The sequence below is a fragment of the Phyllobates terribilis genome, unplaced genomic scaffold (genome assembly GCF_046119375.1).
Source record: "Phyllobates terribilis strain yellow unplaced genomic scaffold, ASM4611937v1 Scaffold_1__5_contigs__length_1240528914, whole genome shotgun sequence".
Taxonomy (NCBI): Eukaryota; Metazoa; Chordata; class Amphibia; order Anura; family Dendrobatidae; genus Phyllobates; species Phyllobates terribilis.
In genome coordinates this window covers 1,054,545,959-1,054,568,997 of record NW_027362761.1, presented here as the reverse complement: position 1 = coordinate 1,054,568,997, position 23,039 = coordinate 1,054,545,959, and positions in this window count along the sequence as shown.

Here is a 23,039-nt window from a genome sequence, read left to right as displayed (position 1 = left end):
GCTACTAGGCACAAAGTTTTTCCTGGGCTAGATGCAGTTAAAAATTTGTAATTAGATACTGTCGTTGGATGCTGAGAAAGCATTCCATACAGTCTCCTGGCACGCCATATATGATTCTCTTAAAAAGCTTGGGGTAGGGGTCTAGGGGACCCTTTTATAGCCAAAATCACGGCCCTGTATCGCAATACGTCACATAGGCTGAAGATAAATGGAACTGTAGCACCCTGAGGGCTCGGTTGCTACAGAGGTATTGCACCTCACCCAGAGGTGTGATATCTCACTCTCAGGTAAGGATGTAGTGTGGATCAGGACCCGACACCTGCATGCATTACACCACATTGCCGTGGGGCAGGGCGACCAATATGCCCCTGAGATGGGCACGACAGTCCCTGTCCCTGGCTGGAGTGGGGGGAGGGAACACTGAGGAAGGGGAACCCTGTAGTGCAGTAGCAGGGAGGAAGCAGTTCCTGGGTGCATTGAGAAGGGAGTATAAAAGGTGGGCACCATCTTAGGTCAGTGCAGAGAAGTCTGAGCAGAAGTGGCAGGGAGCAGGGGCTCTGCATGAGCTCTGCTCCGGAGGCGGGCCTAGTAACAGAGGCCCAGGCCTGGAAGAGGGAGAAGGAAGGAAGAGGAGCGGAGAAGGCTCCAGGAACGAGGAACGAAGGGATCTCAGGGGTGCGGACGGGCGAGTCGCCACCGCACGCCCGAATCCACCTGCGTGGAGGGGTCAGGCCAAAGGGGGAGACCGGTCCCCGAAACTAGTGGAGGCAGGAAACGACCCTCAGCTAGAAACAGGAGGCTGTGACATTTTATGTGGCGCAGCCCCTCGCTACACCCGCTAGGAAGGCACCACATAGGGTCAGGGAAACTGGCGCCAAGTTTACCAAGAGGAGGCCCGAGGCAGCCGGACAGAAGGGTTGGTAAGAAAGGCCAGACAAAGGGGGTCCTGGGAAGCACTCCAAAGTTATCTGGGAGTTGTCTGAGCCCCTCACCTGGTGAGCACAGTACGACGTGGGCAGCCGTTACCTGCAGACGTGGTCTGGATAATAAGAACTGTGAGTAAAGGCCCTGGACTGCATCACTGACTCCATGTCATTACTGCTGCTGCCCTGCACCATCACCCCCATCCTCCGCATACACTGCCCTGAGGCTATACTCCTCCCGTGGGGAGTTATGCTACGCTCTGCTGCACCCACAACACCAGCCTCAGCGGTCTGCCCTGGAGCGGCGGTTCACTCTGACCGCAATCCACGGGTGGCGTAGTCGGACATTTAAACATCAAAACCACATAAATAGTTCCGCCACTGGTTTGACCGCCCTGAGCCACGGAACCGGGTTGCCGCCACGGAGACAACAACCACCAGCATCCACCAAAAAGGGTCCGGCTCCGGGTGTCCCAAGGCCCAGGGGGCGCGTCAGAACATTTTCATCACCTTTCACAATCACCAATGGGACAAGGCAGGGATGTTCTCTGTCCCCTCTCTTATACATCCTAGTGACGGGGCACCTGCTCTCATCAATTCGCCATAACCCCAATATTAGGTGGATTGAGGTGGGAGGCACCGAGTACAAGTGCTCTCTATTTGCTGATGATGTCCTAGTATATATCACTCAATCACATATATCCATCCATGCTGTTATGGCTGAAATAGATCACTTTGTTACATGGTCAAATTTTAAAATCAATGCAGCGAAGTCTGAGGCCCTCGATGTCTCCCTCCCCAAATCCATATAGGATTCCATCCAGTCCAACTTTCCCTTTGCCTGGCCCTCACAGGGTATCAAATACTTAGGAATTCCTATTCATAGAGACCTCTCCCATCTATGTTATCTTAATTTTGGGCCCTTTATTGAACAACTCCATACAGACCACGGTTGGCAAGTTAGAACTGTAAGATTCACTACGTGAACCACTGGTGTTTTGTGGAAAAGCATATGTACACTGTGTTCCAAATTATTATGCAAAAAGTGTTTAGGAGTGATAAGGGAAGAATTTGTTTGTTTGTCAGTTAAACTCATTGATGGTGATGTTTGTCAGGGCTCTTTATATCACTGTAAGCAATTGCAGACACCTGTGCTAATTAATTTGGCAGGTGTGTCCAATGAAAGGCAAGACTACTTAAGAAGGCTGTCTCACATTATTAAGCAGCCTACATTTTCTGCCAAAATGGGAAAGAAAAAGGATGTGTCGGCTGCTGAGAAGCAACAAATTGTGGAGTGTTTAGGTCAAGGCATGACTACAATCAACATTGTGCGATGATCAGGATGAAGTGTCTTGGCAATCAAGAAGTATGTAGCTGATTCACAGTACACACGTGTGCGTGCTGATAAGGGCAAATTGAGGACTCTTTCCTACAGGCAATTACGTCAGGTTGAAAGAGCAGCGGCAAAAAAGCCTTGTCATAGCAGCAGACAAGTTTTTGAAGCTGCTGGTGCCTCCAACGTCCCCCGAACAACAAGATGCAGGGTCCTTCAGAGGTTTGCAGCTGTGCATACGCCATCCTGTCGACCTCCTCTATCCACTTCACACAAGCAGAAACGGCTCCAGTGGGCCAAACATTACATGAAGACTGATTTCAAAACTGTTTTGTTCACGGATGAGTGCCGTGCAGCGCTCGATGGTCCAGATGGATGGAGTGGAGGATGGCTGGTTGATGGACACCCCGAATAAAACACGGCTACAGCGCCAACAAAGAGGAGGTGGAGTAATGTTTTGGGCTGGAATCATGGGGAGAGAGATTGTCGGCCCCTTTAGGATCCCTGAAGGCGCTAAAGATGAACTCCATAATGTATGTGGATTTTCTCAAACAGCACTTCCTGCCATGGTTCAAGAAGAAGAACCATGTATTTCACAGCAAGATCATTTTTTTGCATGATAATGCACCATCTCATGCTGCACATAAAACATCTGCATCTCTGGCTGATATGGGCATAAAAGGGGACAAACTTATGGTGTGACCCCCATGCTCCCCTGACCTCTACCCCATTCAGAACCTTGGGAGCATCATTAAAAGGAGTGTCTATGATGGCGGGAGGCAGTTCACATCTAAGCAACAGCTCTGGGAGGGTATTCTGTCCTCATGCAAAACAATTGAAGCAGAAACCATCCAAAACCTGACAAATTCAATGGACGAGAGAGTTCAGAAGCTCCTTTCGAACAAGGGGTCCTATGTGAAAATGTAACATCACCTAGAATAAAGTTTTGAGTTGAAAACTGTTTGATTTCAGTTTCTAACAACCTGCTAATGCTTATAATTTCAAAAATGACCATTTTTTTGGTCTTTATTAAAATGAAAAGGTTGATCGAAAAGTTTGGGGGATCTAAGAGTGTGGCAACCCAGTAGTCATGATTACTTCGAATTCTGACAATATGAGGGTCATGCTGCAGGTAGTGCAGCAAGAAGGCACTTATGTGTCTTGCGCATCTCGGAGCCCCAAAATTATTTTCCGGGCTAGATGCAGCTAAAAATTATTATTAATTTTAAATCTGGTGAAGCTTTAGTATAGATGGCCTAATAGAATCAGTGCTGCACACTGCTACAAAGCCCAAATTATTTTCCAGCCAAGATACAGATAAACATGATTAGTAATTTGAAAGCTTAAAACGGTTGGTAGGGTGATTTTAACCAATCATCAAGCTTTTACTCTCCCCAGGATGACACAGGGGTAGAAAAGTCGTTTCGGATCCATGATTTGTTCATCTTTATGAACGTGAGTCTGTCTACATTATCAGTGGAGAGCCGCGTGCGCTTATCTGTCAGCACACCACCAGCAGCGCTGAACACACGTTCAGACAGAACGCTGGCTGCGGGGCATGACAAGATCTCCAAGGCGTAAGTGGCTAGCTCCGGCCATTTATCCAGATTGGAAGCCCAAAAAGAGCAAGGGTCCAGTGACACAGTCATGGCTTCAGTGTTTACTTGGAGATACTCATGTACCATCGTCTCTAGGCGTTGACTATGTGTCAGACTTCTTGTCTCCTGTGGCCTTGCAAAGGATGGGCTAAAAAAGTGGTGAAATGATTCCGCAAAATTGATGTTACCAGCAGACACTGTGGTTCTGTTACGGTTTGAGTGCTGAACACTTGACGGTCCCACGGTTGGCAAGTTGGAACTGTGAGATTCACTACATGCACCACTGGTATTTTGTGGAAAAGCACATGTAAGATTCTGCAACAGTCTCTGCTGATACTCCTGCATGCGTGCATCCCTTTCTATGGCAGGAATAATTTCTGCAAATTTAATTTTGTACCGGGGATCTAACAGTGTGGCAACCCAGTAGTCAGGATTATTTCTAATTCTCACAATTCGAGGGTCATGTTGCAGGTAGTGCAGCAAGAAGGCACTCATGTGTGTTGCGCATCCAGGAGCACCAAATCCCTGTTGTGTTGGTGGCGAGGTAACAATCATGCTTCCTTCCTCTGTCCTCTCCCCCCAACCTCGCACAACAGAAATGTGATCAAGGTCTCCCTCATCTGATGAGTCTTCCATCAGTTCGTCCTCCACTTCTTCCTGGGCTCCTGCACCTTCCTCACTAGTTTGGCTGCTACCATGCACCCTGGTAAAACCATCTCCCCCACCCTCACATGCCTGCCGCCTTGGTGCTGCCGACCGTCTGGACCTTGCAGATGTTAGCCCTTCCGCATACAACTCCTCCTCCTCTACTTCCTCCACCTCCTCTTGTGCCACCACCTGACTCCGAATTCTGTTTAACATGTGCTCCAGCATGTAAATCACCGGAATAGTCATGCTGATAATGGCATCGTCAGCACTAAACATCTTCGTTGCCATTTCAAAACTGTGCAGAAGGCTGCATAGGTCCCTGATCTGAGACCACTCCTCCAGCGTGATTTGCCCCACCTCTGGATCTCGTTGGCCCAGGCTCTACGTCAGAACGTATTGCACCAGGGCTTGTCGGTGCTGCCACAGTCGCTGCAACATGTGCAGAGTTGAATTCCACCGGGTAGGCACATCGCATTTTAGCCGGTGAAGTGGCAGGCCCAACGACTTCTGTAGAGATGTAAGTCGCTGAGCTGCAGGATGCGAACGGCGGAATTGAGTACACAGCGACCGTGCCCTCTGCAGAAGGCCATCTAGTCTGGGATAGTGGGCTAAAAATTGCTGGACAACCAGGTTCAACACGTGAGCCATACAAGGCACGTGTGTGACATTGCCCCGGCGAAGGGCCGCACACAGGTTTGCAGCATTGTCGCACACGGCCTTCCCTGGTTTCAGGTCCAGTGGAGACAACCATTCATGAAATTGGTTCTCCAGAGCTGACCACAACTCCTCAGCTGTGTGACTCACATTTCCCAGACATTTCAATGTAAAAACTGCCTGATGACGTTGAGCCCTACTGCCAGCATAGTAAGGAGGTGTGCAGGATCCCTTCTGCGCAGTTAGAAAGCTTGTGGCATGACCAGACAGGCTTTGGGTGCAGGTGGAAGACCGAGAGGAGGTTGAGGAGGCAGAAGCAGTGGAGGAACTTTGACATAAAGAGGATTGATGCAAAACTCGTGGGGACGGCAAGACTTGGACAGCAGCCCCTTGTCCTGCTGTCACCATAGTTACCCAGTGCCCAGTCAGCGACATGTAACGCCCCTGTCCATGCCTACTCCAAGTGTCTGTGGTGAAATGCACCCTGTCACACACAGCGATTCTCAAAGAAGCGGTGATGTTGTGTGCGACATGCTGGTGGAGCGCAGGCACACCTTTCTTTGAGAAGTAGTGCCGACTGGGCATCTGGTACTGGGGCACTGCGACGGACATAAGGTCTCGAAAATCCTCTGTGTCCACCAGGCGGAAAGGCAGCATTTCTGTAGCCAAGAGCTTGCAGATGGTGAAATTCAACCTCTTAGCTTTCTCATGGCTAGGAGGAAATGGTCTTTTACTTGTCCACATCTGAGCGACCGAGGGCTGGCTATTGTGCTTAGACGGGGTTGATAAGGGTGTCCCCGGCAAACTGCCGGTCTGTGAGGAAGATGCAGGCGGACATGTTAGGTTGCCTTGATCCAAAGGTGGTGCCATCGATGTCGGACAGCGCTCAACACCAGCTGGTGTTACCACCTCCAAAGAAAATGATGACCTGCCAATCACGCTGGCTGTTGCGGGTAAAGAGGTGGCAGGTCTGCGCCCCAAAACAGGTGTGACTGCTGTCCCCCCAGTCACAGAGGATGAAGAGGCCGCGGATGCACAAGGTATGGCAGACGGTGGTTGGCCCGGCCGGCTAGGCCGCATTGTAGCACACTGAGCTTCCCACTGCAACTTATGCTTCATGTCCATGTGCCGGTTCATGCATGAAGTACTCAAACTATGTATTTTTTGGCCTCTACTTAGCTTTTGCTGACAAATGTTACTGATAACACGAGTTGGGTCATCTTTATCGATCTGAAAAAATGCCCAGGCTATGCAAGGCTTAGCACCCATGCGACCTGAAGAGCCACCACGACTTGTGGTGAGAGGCAGAGTTGTGTTTGAGGATGCAGTTGTTGACGTGCTTCCAGTACTACGTCTCTGTCCAGGAAGGCGCAACCTGACCTCGTCGTCACTAGCATCTTCCTCCACCTCCTCTGCTGACCTCATCTCTTGGCTGACTGTGGGTTGACAGTAAGTGGGATCTCCAACCTCATCATCATCACCCTGTGCGTTATCACACCCGTCGTCCTCAGAGCCAACCTGTTCCTGCCCTGACAAAAAACTAAAGTTGTCGCTCCAATCAGGTATTTCAGTCTTATCATCGTCTTCCTCATTGTCTCCACCAACAGGAGTTACAGTTTGGGAATGAGGGTCTACATTATGGTCAGAACCTTCTGCTTCTGGTCCTGGATCCGACTCATAAAGATTCTGGGCATCAGTGCAGATCATTTCCTCGTCTGGATTCACAGAAGCGCTGGAGTCGACCTCTGATTCCCAGGCTATAGTATGAGTAAACAGCTCTGCAGACTCAACCATCTGTTCTACCTCATACTCAGACGGGCAGCTGGAGATTTGGGAGCTGTGAGGAAGCAAGTGCGATTGGGGTGACACCTTTGAGGACTGGAGTATTTGTGATGTTGAAGTTGATGTGGAGGAGAGCCCACTTAAAGGAGCACTTGATATCCGTTGAAGCACCTGCTGTTTTTGTGCCTCATCTGGAATTTGTAGCGATTGGCGTGGCCGTAAGAAAGGGATCTTATCACATTGTCCGCTAAAAGAAGTAGACATTTTAGTTTGGCTGGAAGATGGTCTTTCTTCTGCAGATGTTACTGTTGCTTTAACACCTACCCCACGGACACAACCTTTTTTCCCCTTCCCAACACGCCTATTCCCCTTTCCACCAGCAGCAGGCCTTTTTCCACTCATTTTGGTGGTTAACTAATTAACAACTCTGGAGTTGTTTGCACAAAAAAACAATGGATGGGAACCGAGCAGAGCTGAGTGGCCAAACTGTGGTATTAGGCCAAAACTATTGGCTGGGTTAGATGCAGAAAAAAATTATATTCAATTTGCAACCTGATGGAGGTCAGTATAGATGGACTAATAGAGAAAGTCCCACACACTGCTAGAAGGCCAAATATTTTTCAGAGCTAGATGCAGAAAAAAATATATTCAGTTTGCAACCTGATGGAGGTCTGTATAGATGGATTAATAGAACAAGTCCCACACACAGCTAGAAGCCCAATATTTTTTCAGAGGTAGATGCAGAAAAAAATATATTCAGTTTGCAACCTGATGGAGGTCAGTATAGATGGACTAATACAACAAGTCGCACACACAGCTAGAAGCCCAATATTTTTTCAGAGGTAGATGCAGAAAAAAATATATTCAGTTTGCAACCTGATGGAGGTCTGTATAGATGGATTAATAGAACAAGTCCCACACACAGCTGGAAGCCCAATATTTTTTCAGAGGTAGATGCAGAAAAAAATATATTCAGTTTTCAACCTGATGGAGGTCTGTATAGATGGATTAATAGAACAAGTCCCACACACAGCTAGAAGCCCAATATTTTTTCAGAGGTAGATGCAGAAAAAAATATATTCACTTTGCAACCTGATGGAGGTCAGTATAGATGGAGTAATACAACAAGTCCCACACACAGCTAGAAGCCCAATATTTTTTCAGAGGTAGATGCAGAAAAAAATATATTCAGTTTGCAACCTGATGGAGGTCTGTATAGATGGATTAATAGAACAAGTCCCACACACAGCTAGAAGCCCAATATTTTTTCAGAGGTAGATGCAGAAAAAAATATATTCAGTTTGCAACCTGATGGAGGTCTGTATAGATGGATTAATAGAACAAGTCCCACACACAGCTAGAAGCCCAATATTTTTTCAGAGGTAGATGCAGAAAAAAATATATTCAGTTTGCAACCTGATGGAGGTCAGGATAGATGGACTAATACAACAAGTCCCACACACAGCTAGAAGCCCAATATTTTTTCAGAGGTAGATGCAGAAAAAAATATATTCAGTTTGCAACCTGATGGAGGTCAGTATAGATGGACTAATACAACAAGTCCCACACACATCTAGAAGCCCAATATTTTTTCAGAGGTAGATGCAGAAAAAAATATATTCAGTTTGCCACCTGTTGGAGGTCTGTATAGATGGACTAATACAACAAGTCCCACACACAGCTAGAAGCCCAATATTTTTTCAGAGGTAGATGCAGAAAAAAATATATTCAGTTTGCAACCTGATGGAGGTCAGTATAGATGGACTAATACAACAAGTCCCACACACAGCTAGAAGCCCAATATTTTTACAGAGGTAGATGCAGAAAAAAATATATTCAGTTTGCAACCTGATGGAGGTCTGTATAGATGGATTAATAGAACAAGTCCCACACACAGCTAGAAGCCCAATATATTTTCAGAGGTAGATGAAGAAAAAAATATATGCAGTTTGCAACCTGATGGAGGTCAGTATAGATGGACTAATACAACAAGTCCCACACACAGCTAGAAGCCCAATATTTTTTCAGAGCTAGATGCAGAAAACAATTATATTCAATTTGCAACCTGATGGAGGTCAGTATAGATGGACTAATAGAATGATGCTATGCCCAAAAGATTTTACTTCACTAGGTGCAGTAAAAAAATTGGTATTCTATACACAGGTGGTATATCTTGCAACACAGATAGGCTACTCGACTGACTAACACACTCTGCAATTGGCCAAAAAGGATTAGCTTTGCTAGATTCAGCCAAATGCTGTGAAAAAAACTTGCACAGCACTGGCACAGACCTGCCTGGCAAAAACTGATAGGAACTGATGTAACCTAGTCCTGAAAAGGACTCCAATTACATCTAGTCTTTACTCCCACAATCTATCTATTTAAGAGCACAGACCTGCCTGATAAAAGTCGTAGGAAATGCTGTAACCTAGTCCTTAAAAGGACTGCAATCACAACTATTCCCTACTCCCAAGCTATCTGTAGATTTGTGCGAAAATTGGCTTGAAATTAACAAGGTATAGCGCACACAACAACAGCGGTGCCGTCTAACACGCAGCTGCAGCAGTGAGAAAATGGTGGCGACGGGGAAAATGGCTTGGTCTTATAGGGCAAGGACATGTGACATACACTGCCAATGACACATGCCCTTGCTTGTGTGAAAAAAAGCACTTCGCTCCGTGTGTGCGCTGCTGATAGGCTGACAGATTGCACCTCCCCACTGTAAATGCGGGAAAGAGAAAAAAAAATGGAGATCTTCATTGTTCCTGCAGAGATCCATCCCCTGCCCCTCCCCCCACCCCGCTGTACACTCAAACTGCGTATTAACATTAATTTTCATCATTACTGAGAAAAAATCGAGTTATGATTTTGGTGCACGAACAGTTATCGAACATAACCTCGAACAGCAGAATTTTTCTCAAATTGTTCGTGTTCGCCGAATGGCTCGAACACCGCCCAAAACAGCTCGAATTTGAGATTGGCGAACAGTTCGAGTAGAACAACGCTCATCTCTATAGAATACCAATTTTTTTACTGCACCTAGTGAAGTAAAACCTTTTGGGCATAGCATCATTTTATTATTCCATCTCTACTGACCTCCATAAGGTTGCAAATTGAATGTAATTTTTTTCAGCATCTAGCTCTGAAAAAATATTTGGCCTTCTAGCTGTCTGTGGGACTTGTTCTATTAGTCCATATATACTGACCTCCATCACGATGCAAATTGAATATAATTTTTTTATGCATCTAGTTCTGAAAAAATATTTGGCCTTCTAGCAGTGTGTGGAACTTGTTCTATTAGTCCATCTATACTGACCTCCATCACGTTGCAAATTGAATATAATTTTTTTCTGCATCTAGCTCTGAAAAAATATTTGGCCTTCTAGCAGTGTGTGGGACTTGTTCTATTAGTCCATCTATACTGACCTCCATCAGGTTGCAAACTGAATATAATTTTTTTCTGCATCTACCTCTGAAAAAATATTTGTGCTTCTAGCTGTGTGTGGGACTTGTTCTATTAGTCCATCTATACTGACCTCCATCAGGTTGCAAATTGAATATAATTTTTTTCTGCATCTAGCACTGAAAAAATATTTGGCCTTCTAGCAGTATGTGGGACTTGTTCTATTAGTCCATCTATACTGACCTCCATCACGTTGCAAATTAATTTAATTTTTTTCTGCATCTAGCTCTGAAAAAATATTTGGCCTTCTAGCAGTGTGTGGGACTTGTTCTATTAGTCCATCTATGCTGACCTCCATCAGGTTGCAAACTGAATATAATTTTTTTCTGCATCTACCTCTGAAAAAATATTTGGGCTTCTAGCAGTTTGTGGGACTTGTTCTATTAGTCCATCTATACTGACCTCCATCAGGTTGCAAATTAAAAATAATTTTTATCTTCATCTAGCTCTGAAAAAATATTTGGCCTTCTAGCAGTGTGTGGGACTTGTTCTATTAGTCCATCTATACTGACCTCCATCAGGTTGCAAACTAAATATAATTTTTTCTGCATCTAACCCAGACAATAGTTTTGGCCTAATACCACAGTTTGGCCACTCAGCTCTGCTCGGTTACCATCCATTGTTTTTTTGTGCAAACAACTCCTGAGTTGTGAATTAGTTAACCATCAAAATGAGTGGAAAAAGGCCTGCTGCTGGTGGAAAGGGGAATAGGCGTGTTGGGAAGGGGAAAAAAGGTTGTGTCCGTGGAGTAGGTGTTAAAGCAACAGTAACATCTGCAGAAGAAAGACCATCTTCCAGCAAAACTAAAATGTCAACTTCTTTAAGCGGACAATGTGATAAGATCCCTTTCTTACGGCCACGCCAATCGCTACAAATTCCAGATGAGGCACAAAAACAGCAGATGCTTGAATGGATATCAAGTGCTCCTTTAAGTGGGCTCTCCTCCACATTAACTTCAACATCACAAATACTCCAGTCCTCAGAGGTGTCACCCCAATCGCACTTGCTTCCTCACAGCTCCCAAATCTCCAGCTGCCCGTCTGAGTATGAGGTAGAACAGATGGTTGAGTCTGCAGAGCTGTTTACTCATACTATAGCCTGGGAATCAGAGGTCGGATCCAGCGCTTCTGTGAATCCAGACAAGGAAATGATCTGCACTGATGCCCAGAATCTTTATGAGTCGGATCCAGGACCAGACGCAGAAGGTTCTGACCATAATGTAGACCCTCATTCCCAAACTGTAACTCCTGTTGGTGGAGACAATGAGGAAGATGATGAGACTCAAATACCTGATTGGAGCGACAACTTTAGTTTTTTGTCAGGGCAGGAACAGGTTGGCTCTGAGGACGACGGGTGTGATAACACACAGGGTGATGATGATGAGGTTGGAGATCCCACTTACTGTCAACCTACAGTCAGCCAAGAGATGAGGTCAGCAGAGGAGGTGGAGGAGGATGCTAGTGACGACGAGGTCAGGTTGCGCCTTACTGGACAGAGACGTAGTACTGGAAGCACGTCAACAACTGCATCCTCAAACACAACTCTGCCTCTGACCACATGTCGTGGTGGCTCTTCAGGTCGCATGGGTGCTAAGCCTTGAATAGCCTGGGCATTTTTTCAGATCGATAAAGATGACCCAACTCGTGTTATCTGTAATATTTGTCAACAAAAGCTAAGTAGAGGCCAAAAAATACATAGTTTGAGTACTTCATGCATGAACCGGCACATGGACATGAAGCATAAGTTGCAGTGGGAAGCTCACTGTGCTACAATGCGGCCTAGCCGGCCGGGCCAACCACCGTCTGCCCCATCTTGTGCATCTGCGGCCTCTTCATCCTCTGTGACTGGGGGGACAGCAGTCACACCTGTTTTGGGACGCAGACCTGCCAACTCTTTACCCGCAACAGCCAGCGTGATTGGCAGGTCATCAATTTCTTTGGAGGTGGTAACACCAGCTGGTGTTGAGCGCTGTCCGATATCGATAGCACCACCTTTGGATCAAGGCAACCTAACATGTCCGCCTGCATCTTCCTCACAGACCGGCAGTTTGCCGGGGACACCCTTATCAACCCCGTCTAAGCACAACAGCCAGCCCTCGGTCCCTCAGATGTGGACAAGTAAAAGACCATTTCCTCCTTGCCATGAGAAAGCTAAGAGGTTGAATTTCACCATCTGCAAGCTCTTGGCTACAGAAATGCTGCCTTTCCGCCTGGTGGACACAGAGGATTTTCGAGACCTTATGTCCGTCGCAGTGCCCCAGTACCAGATGCCCAGTCGGCACTACTTCTCAAAGAATGGTGTGCCTGCGCTCCACCAGCATGTCGCACACAACATCACCGCTTCTTTGACAAACTCTGTGTATGACAGGGTGCATTTCACCACAGACACTTGGACGAGTAGGCATGGACAGGGGCGTTACATGTCACTGACTGGGCACTGGGTAACTATGGTGACAGCAGGACAAGGGGCTGCTGTCCAAGTCTTGCCGTCCCCACGAGTTGTGCGTCAATCCTCTTTATGTCAAAGTTCCTCCACTGCTTCTGCCTCCTCAACCTCCTCTAGGTCTTCCACCTGCACCCAAAGCCTGTCTGGTCATGCCACAAGCTTTCTAACTGCGCAGAAGGGATCCTGCACACCACCTTACTATGCTGTCAGTAGGGCTCAACGTCATCAGGCGGTTTTTACTTTGAAATGTCTGGGAAATGTGAGTCACACAGCTGAGGAGTTGTGGTCAGCTCTGGAGAACCAATTTCATGAATGGTTGTCTCCACTGGACCTGAAACCAGGGAAGGCCGTGTGCGACAATGCTGCAAACCTGGGTGCGGCCCTTTGCCGGGGCAATGTCACACACGTGCCTTGTATGGCTCACGTGTTGAACCTGGTTGTCCAGCAATTTTTAGCTCACTATCCCGGACTAGATGGCCTTCTGCAGAGGGAACGGTTGCTGTGTGCTCATTTCCACCGTTCGCATCCTGCAGCTCAGCGACTTACATCTCTACAGAAGACGTTGGGCCTGCCACTTCACCGGCTAAAATGCGATGTGCCCACCCGGTGGAATTCAACTCTGCACATGTTGCAGCGACTGTGGCAGCACCGACAAGCCCTGGTGCAATACGTTCTGATGTATAGCCTGGGCCAACGGGATCCAGAGGTGGGGCAAATCACGCTGGAGGAGTGGTCTCAAATCATGGACCTATGCACCCTTCTGCACAGTTTTGAAATGGCGACGAAGATGTTTAGTGCTGACGATGCCATTATCAGCATGACTATTCCGGTGATGTACATGCTGGAGCACATGTTTAACAGAATTCGGAGTCACGTGGTGGCACAAGAGGAGGTGGAGGAAGTAGAGGAGGAGGAGTTGTATGCGGAAGGACTAAAATCTGCAAGGTCCAAACGGTCGGCAGCACCAAGGCGGCAGGCATGTGAGGGTGGGGGAGATGGTTTTACCAGGGCGCATGGTAGCAGCCAAACTAGTGAGGAAGGTGCAGGAGCCGAGGAAGAAGTGGAGGACGAACTGATGGAAGACTCATCAGATGAGGGAGACCTTGATCACATTTCTGTTGTGCGAGGTTGGGGGGAGAGGACAGAGGAAGGAAGCATGATTGTTACCTCACCACCAACACAACAGGGACTTGGTGCTCCTGGATGCGCAAGACACATGAGTGCCTTCTTGCTGCACTACCTGCAACGTGACCCTCGAATTGGGAGAATTAGAAATAATCCTGACTAATGGGTTGCCACACTGTTAGATCCCCGGTACAAAAGTAAATTTGCAGAAATAATTCCTGCCATAGAAAGGGATGCACGCATGCAGGAGTATCAGCAGAGACTGTTGCAGAATCTTACATGTGCTTTTCCACAAAACATCAGTGGTGCACGTAGTGAATCTCACAGTTCCAACTTGCCAACCGTGGGACCGTCGAGTGTTCAGCACTCAAACCATAACAGAAACACAGTATCTGCTGGTAACATCAATTTTGCGGAATCATTTCACCACTTTTTTAGCTCATCCTTTGCAAGGCCACAGGAGACAAGAAGTCTGACACATAGTCAACGCCTAGAGATGATGGTACAGGAGTATCTCCAAGTAAACATTGAAGCCATGACTGTGTCACTGGACCCTTGCTCTTTTTGGGCTTCCAATCTGGATAAATGGCCGGAGCTAGCCGCTTACGCCTTGGAGATCTTGTCATGCCCCGCAGCCAGCATTCTGTTTGAATGTGTGTTCAGCGCTGCTGGTGGTGTGCTGACAGATAAGCGCACGCGGCTCTCCACTGATAATGTAGACAGACTCACGTTCATAAAGATGAACAAATCATGGATCTGAAACGACTTTTCTACCCCTGTGTCATCCTGGGGAGAGTAAAGCTTCATGTTTGGTTAAAATCACCTCACCAACCGTTTTAAGCTTTCAAATTACTAATCATGTTTATCTATATCTTGGCTGGAAAATTATTTGGGCTTTGTAGCAGTGTGCAGTAATGATTCTATTAGGCCATCTATACTAAGCTCCACCAGATTTAAAATTACTAATCATGTTTATCTGTATCTTGGCTGGAAAATTATTTGGACTTTGTAGCAGTGTGCAGTAATGATTCTATTAGGCCATCTATACTAAGCTCCACCAGATTTAAAATTACTAATCATGTTTATCTGTATCTTGGCTGGAAAATAATTTGGGCTTTGTAGCAGTGTGCAGTACTGATTCTATTAGGCCATCTATACTAAGCTCCACCAGATTTAAAATTAATAATAATTTTTAGCTGCATCTAGCCCGGAAAATAATTTTGGGGCTCCGAGATGCGCAAGACACATAAGTGCCTTCTTGCTGCACTACCTGCAACATGACCCTCAGATTGTCAGAATTAGAAGTAATCCTGACTACTGGGTTGCCACACTCTTAGATCCCCCACACTCTTCGATCAACCTTTTCATTTTAATAAAGACCAAAAAAATGGTCATTTTTGAAATTATAAGCATTAGCAGGTTATTAGAAACTGAAATCAAACAGTTTTCAACTCAAAACTTTATTCTAGGTGATGTTAAATTTGCACATAGGACCCCAAATACTTCCCTTATCACTCCTAAGCACTTTTTGCATAATAATTTGGAACACAGTGTACATGTGCTTTTCCACAAAACACCAGTGGTTCACATAGTGAATCTTACAGTTCTAACTTGCCAACCGTGGTCTGTATGGAGTTGTTCAATAAAGGGCCCAAAATTAAGATAACATAGACGGGAGAGGTCTCTATGAATAGGAATTCCTAAGAATTTGATACCCTGTGAGGGCCAGGCAAAGGGAAAGTTGGACTGGATGGAATCCTGTATGGATTTGGGGAGGGAGACATCGAGGGCCTCCGACTTCGCTGTATTGATTTTAAAATTTGACCATGTAACAAAGTGATTTATTTCGGCCATAACAGCCTGCTGATGGATATATGTGAATGACGTCATCAGCAAATTTAGAGCACTTGTACTCAGTGCCTCCCACCTCAATCCACCTAATATTGGGGTTATGGAGAATTGATGAGAGCAGGTGATCCGTCACTAGGATGTATAAGAGAGGGGACAGAGGACATCCCTGCCTTGTTCAATTGGTGATTATGAAAGGTGATGAAAATGTTCTGATGCGCCCCCTGGGCCTTGGGACATGCGGGGCCGGACCCTTTTTGGTGGATGCTGGTGGTTGTAGTCTCCGTGGTGGTGACCCGGTTCCGTGGCTCAGGGCGGTCAAAGCAGTGGCGGAACTATTTATGTGGTTTTGATGTTTAAATGTCCGACTACGCCACCCGTGGATTGCGGTCAGAGTGAACCGCCGCTGCAGGGCAGACCGCTGAGGCTGGTGTTGTGGGTGCAGCAGAGCGTAGCCCAACTCCCCACGGGAGGAGTATAGCCTCAGGGCAGTGTAAGTGGAGGATGGGGGTGATGGTGCAGGGCAGCAGCAGTAACGACACGGAGTCAGTGATGCAGTCCAGGGCCTTTACTCACAGTTCTTATTATCCAGACCACTTCTGCAGCTAACGGCTGCCCACGTCGTACTGTGCTCACCAGGTGAGGGGCTCAGACAACTCCCAGATAACTTTGGAGCGCTTCACAGGACCCCCTTTGTGTGTCCTTTGTCTGGCCTTTCTTACCAACCCTTCTGTCCGGCTGCCTCGGGCCTCCTCTTGGTAAACTTGGCGCCAGTTTCCCTGACCCTATGTGCTGCCCTCCTAGCGGGTGTAGCGAGGGGCTGCGCCACATAAAATGTCACAGCCTCCGGTTTCTAGCTGAGGGTCATTTCCCGCCTCCACTAGCTTCGGGGACCGGTCTCCCCCTTTGGCCTGACCCCTCCACGCAGGTAGATTCGGGCGTGCGGTGGCGACTCGCCCGTCCACACCCCTGGGATCCCTTTGTTCTTCATTCCTGTAGCCTTCTCCGCTCCTCTTCCTTCCTTCTCCCTTTTCCAGGCCTGGGCCTCTGTTACTAGGCCCGCCTCTGGAGCAGAGCTCATGCAGAGCCCCTGCTCCCTGTCACTTCTGCTCAGACTTCTCTGCACTGAACTAAGATGGTGCCCACCTTTTATACTCCCTTCTCAATGCACCCAGGAACTGCTTCCTCCCTGCTCCTGCACTACAGGGTTCCCCTTCCTCAGTGTTCCCTCCCCCCACTCCAGCCAGGGACAGGGACTGTCGTGCCCATCTCAGGGGCATATTGGTCGCCCTGCCCCACGGCAATGTGGTGTAATGCATGCAAGTGTCGGGGTCCTGATCCACACTCCATACTTACCTGAGAGTGAGATATCACACCTCTGGGTGAGGTGCAATACCTCTGCAGCAACCGAGCCCTCGGGGTGCTACAGTTCCATTTACCTTCAGCCTAAGTGACGCATTGCGATACAGGGCCGTGATTTTGGCTATAAAAGGGTCCCCTAGACCCCTACCCCGAGCTTTTTAAGAGAATAATATATGGCGTGCCAGGAGACTCTATGGAATGCTTTCTCAGCATCCAACGAGAGTTTCTAATTACAAATTTTTAACTGCATCTAGCCCAGGAAATACTTTGTGCCTAGTAGCAGTGTCTGCTAGTCAGCGGATTATCCCGGCTGTTAAGCAAGCTACACCTCCTGTAGTTTGGACACTTAATTTTTTCAAAGGAAATGCTTCGGGACCACGGGATACTCAGTGAAGAGCATCAGGAGGCACCCCAAGGCATAGGGGCTGGGACTGGCGTTAGGATGCCTTGCTGTGGACAGCCGACCTCGATCCTTATAAAAGCCTTTTAACTGCAGCAGCTTTAGTGGACGCTACTGGAGCTGGAATTACGCGGCTGCTGACATGAGACTTGCCCTTCAATAGATCCTTGTAAAAGGATTTAAAGTGTATTCATTCAAATTAGAGAGACAATTTAAATTAAAAAGCTCAGAGCTGCCTCCACCACAGGGGGGCTCGCTCGACCCACCAGAGGACAGGCACCAGTATTGGGAGAGGGGGGCTGGCCGTCAGGGTCCACCGTGGCTCTGGCACAAACGGAGGTGGCACAGGCAGGAACGGACTGGCCGTGTCGGCTTCTCACTTTTTGAATTTTAGAAGGGCATGACATGCCAATATCTGTGTCTCCCCCTCCTTTTACTCCTCCACCTCTTTTCTTTTCGCATGACTATATGTACTTGTCACTTTTCCATGTGTTAGTTATGTCTTCTGAGCAGTTTGTCAGCTTTTGGACACCTTTGGAGGTGTTTTCTATGTGTTTCTATGTTTTTTTGTTTGCCTGCCATTGGTTTTAACGGTGTTTGAAGGTGTTCGACGAACAGTTCGACGAACAGTTCGGCGAACACAAGGCTGTTCGACAAACCAAACCGAACTCGAACACTACGGGGGTGGCTCAACACTAGTCAATACCTGTGCCATCTAAGATCACTGGTTCACAATCAAGCACAGTATGGCAGAGAGTTGCTTTTCATCTCCAGAGTCACTGTCTCTCTCCTGTAGAATGTAAGCTATATGGTCAGCAGGGTCCTCTGTTCTGTATCTTGAAGATTAAGCTCTCATAATCAGTAGGGTCTTTTCTCCCCCTCCTGTAATGTGTAAGCTCTTATGGCCAGCTGGTCATCTCTCTTCTTTTCTCTCATCTGTAAAGTGTGAGCTCTCATGGTCAGCGGGGATCTCTCTTTCTTTCTTCTTTTCCCCATATGTATGTTCTGAGCAATTTGTGCAAATGTATTCACTGCAAATAAAATTTTCTTGAAGATTAAGTGAAGACAATAAATTCAAATTTAAAAAGATCTGCTCATCTCTAGCAACGACAGACTGGTTTTCCTGATTATTAAAACATCTTTGAAGGATAATTTTTGGACACGGTTTAATTTAAAAAAGCATGAAAGACCTGTCTTTGCTGCATATTATTAAACATTCTGTTGGTTTTCATTAATTAGCCAGTTATGTCGATGTTGCATAGACATCGCTAAGGCTGTTTTCCATAAAAAAGGTTAAAAGGGGTTCTATACGGTCTTAGGAGAATTAAAAATAAATTGTCAAAGCTGGTAAATTAGAATTTTAAAAGATTCAATTATTTCAAATAATCATAAAATAAACACTGTGCTAAATCATTAAATATGTTTAATATTAATTAATAAAGTGACTATTTGACATTTAATATAATGGTAATTCATTTTTAAAGGGTTTATCTCACCATGAAAAATCTTGCACATGTGATATTTTAAAGAATATGAATGTCATAAAAGAGAGTCTCCCACTGAGACTTTCTTTCTATGTATGAGAACAGAAAAATTGCTTTGTAAGAGCAGTTTCTACCCTGGTGGACAAGCAGTTCTCACCCTGGTGCCTCTAGAGTTTCTGTGCAAGATGACTAATGGACACATAGTTGATGGGAGGTATGTATCACAGACATGGCTATCCTCTGTGATTTAACCTAGAATGTTTCTCTAGTGCACGTAAACACTAAGAGGATTATTTGGTGCACCTGGGGCCGGGTTACGGGTAGTTGGAGAGATGAGCGGGTCTAGCTACCCACATATTTCACCTCTGGGTGTGGTTAAGGTATAAAATGGAGGTCGTTGCTTGGCACATCGTCTTTGTGTTTGGAGGGAGAAGATCTCCTGTGTGTTGTGGTCTCCTGATAGAGCCAGTGAACTTGATGCTATCCAGCCTGTGTGCCCACAGGACTGGCTAACCAGAGACTTTGCCTTAAAGACTCTTTACTTTGTTTTTGCCTGCACTAAAGGCTGTTTTTATTCCTTTTGCTTTTGCCTGGTTTATGAAGTGTGACAATAAGGCTTAAAATCTTAATAAGCCAGGTGATTACATTAGTTAAGCCAAGAAAAATACACTACTGTGTTTAAATTAACTTGTTTATGTTTGTGTATTTCTAAAGGTCAGATCAGTATTTGCCTAACCCTGATTGCTGTCTCCTCTTGGTTAGGTGAACAATGTTGTTTGTTACTATGCTAATTGCAAACTATACTAAGTCAGCTGAAAGTTTAATTACAATAACCCCTGTTATACAAACTGTGTAAATAGATTAGCTCAAACAATGATAGCTGAGCCATGTGATGATGCCCTCCCTAACCTCTTGACCTGTGGATGTGTACTTAAAAAGGAGATATGCTTCTGTAGGAGTGAGACATGGGACAGAATCAAGGAGAGTCAGCAAGACTTTACTAGGAGAATGAGAGACATCCTTCAGGATGGATTGCATGGCATTACCCAAAGAGACAAAGATTTGAATTCTACATGATTCTGGCCTAAGGGTACGGCTCTGACTGGAAAGATATGGATCTGCTCTATTAACCATTAGAGAGACCATGGATACATTTTGGGGAGACCAGGTTGGAACGAAAAAGTCACCTGGCCCCATGGATATGTTGTTTGGGGTTGCCAGGAGGGACCCATCGGTCACTTGCAACCCACGGAAACATTCCGAGAAGCCAGATTGAGACCCGACAGTCATCTGGCTCCATGGAAATTCTCTGAGAGGCCAGGCTTGGACCCTCGTGTCTCCTGGCCTTGTATCTTGATGGACTGCTAGCTTCCTAAGCTTGCAGCTACCTTCTCTCTGTGGGGGCCCGCAAGAAGTGGGGGGCCACTGGTTGAGGTAGTTGGCCTTGAACGTCTCCAAAGTCGCAGCTGTTCTATCCCAAGTGGGCAAAGATGGAAGAGTGAGACTGTGTTATGTTGCACCATCTTGGGTATTTGCTGCAACTTTTCTGTGTGTTTATTGTCCGTTCTGTGGTTCAATAAAGTATTGCTATGCTGTTTTACCCTCACACTGTGTTGTCTGAGTAGTGTCACGCCCACAGAAGACCCCGAGTCTTGACATGAAATAATAAACGACATGGACATTTAAAGGAACATGCTTCCTGTTTGCCTCCCGATGCACCCAAGTGAGTAGAAACCCCACAGTACTCTTTACCAATAAGAATATTTCCAATTTTTTTTTTTTTTTTTACTTTAATGCATCTAAAATAAAAAGAATAGGCATCTAAAATAGCCTTGATTACAAACAACCCACCTTTAACACTGCAAGAAGTAGGGAAAAATGTATGAGTGTATGACTGAAGAATAAGACTACACAAGGTTTCTTTATAACACACAATCAAAGAGATATATAGCTCTACATAAGAGCTGGAGACAGAAAACAGTGTAATCAAGATATTTTGTGCTTCACTTTTTACTTTAGAGGAAAAAATAGTTGCAAAGACATGCAGACTTCTGAGTGTTTTAATAAATAACTGTAGGCAATTTTACCCTCTTTTAAGTTTAGTAGTAATAATAATTGCTGAAATCAGTTTTTAATTAGTAAGGACAGGAGGACAGTGAGAAACCATAAAAGTGCTGAAGGAAATTTAATTAGAGATAAAGTTTTTATGAGAGGTCTTAATGTATTTTACCTCAACTAACCTAACAATAAAGGTAGTACAAGTTACAATGACATCTGGCACAAAACCACATGTACAAATTATGCAGAGGTAATAAAAGGTAGTTAATTAGCAATGGAAATGATGCTACAACATTTTTGAGATGCTGCACATTTGCATACAGATACATAATTACATCATTTGCAGCTGTTGTGTCTTCCTTGTTGTTGTAGTACGTTCCTTCATCTTTATTTCCAAATATCTTCCTGCCACTATGTAAATATGTTTTGTGCTTCATATTTGGGTTACTTCCTTAATTTACAATTTTTCTCATGTTTGATGACAATGTTCAGAACGTACTCACACACCAGAACATCTTTAGCATTAGAGGTCCATCGAGAGTTACAAGTACACGGGTAATCATCCATTTAATTTGCTTTGCATGATTATGTAGTTTGTGTTCTTGTAATAGGTTTCTCACTTTCTCAGCTTTAATTTAAAGTTGAATATTCAGTCCAGGGAAAAATCCAATAAGACCAGAGGATAATATGGTCTCAGATGATAATGATTATCTAGCTTTTATTTTTATAATTATGCAGGTGGAAAAGAAAAATGTGGTGTATTTACACCAGAAAACATACTGTATGCAATGATTTGACATTATTCTGGTTAAATCTCAAGTACATGGCTGTAGTGTGTTTTTTTTCTTACATGCTCCAAGTATTGTAAAAATATACTGTAGGGCCTGCAGAAAACTGTGGGGTATACTATACATCCATATGGAGTCATGAAAGTTTTCCTTTCATTTATGAGAACCTGTCAGCATGATTTTGTAATGCAATAAGACTTGACTAATGGCGCTGTAAGGCTGTGTGCCCAATATGCGTTTTTTAAGCATTTCCACAGCAGCAAAAATGCTGCAGAAAGGATTAAAAAACACATGGTATAAGGCCTGCCATGTTCCCCAATGATAATCCGCATGTGCTGTGCACATGCTGCAGAAATTTCCGCTGCGGATTATTATTGCGGAAAAAATGCAGCACTACCAATTATTTTGCGGAAGTGCTGCGTTTTTGCCGCCATTGACTTGCATTAGAACGCATGGATTCTGCTTCACTAGATAAGCACATGCGGAATACATGCGTTCAATGTGCAGATGGTACCCAGGTCTAGAGGAGAGAAGACTCTCCTCCGGACCCGGGTACCATAGAAAACTGTAAAAAAAAAAGAAGAAAATAAAAAATAAACGTTATATTTACCTTCTGACGGCCCCCGGTGCACTGGTCCTCTCATGCCGGCAGATCGCGATGGACTGAAGGACCTGCGCTGATGTCATAGTCATGTGACGGGTCACGCGACGCTGACGTCGGCAGGTCCTTCAGTGCAGTGTACCGCGATGTGCCAGCAGCCAGGACGGAGGGAAGCAAGACACCGGGGGCCATCGGAAGGTAAGTATAGATTTATTTTTTATTTTTAAACATTCTTTTACGGTCACACTATATATATCCATGCTGTTTGCATGTATTTATATAGTGTGACCAAGTTGACAAGCACTTTCCAAGTGATGCTAAAATCGCTTGGAAAGCACTTGTCAACCCGCATGCGGAAATGCATGTGAAGAACGCTTCACATCTGAATGTCCCTGGCAGGAAAAACGCATGTACAATCCGCAGGAAAAATCCGGAAGAAAGCGGAAAAAAAAATTTGCTTTGTTGTTCTTCATTAATCGCCATTTTAATTTTTCTGCTAATTAAATTTTGGAGCACAGGGGCCGGAC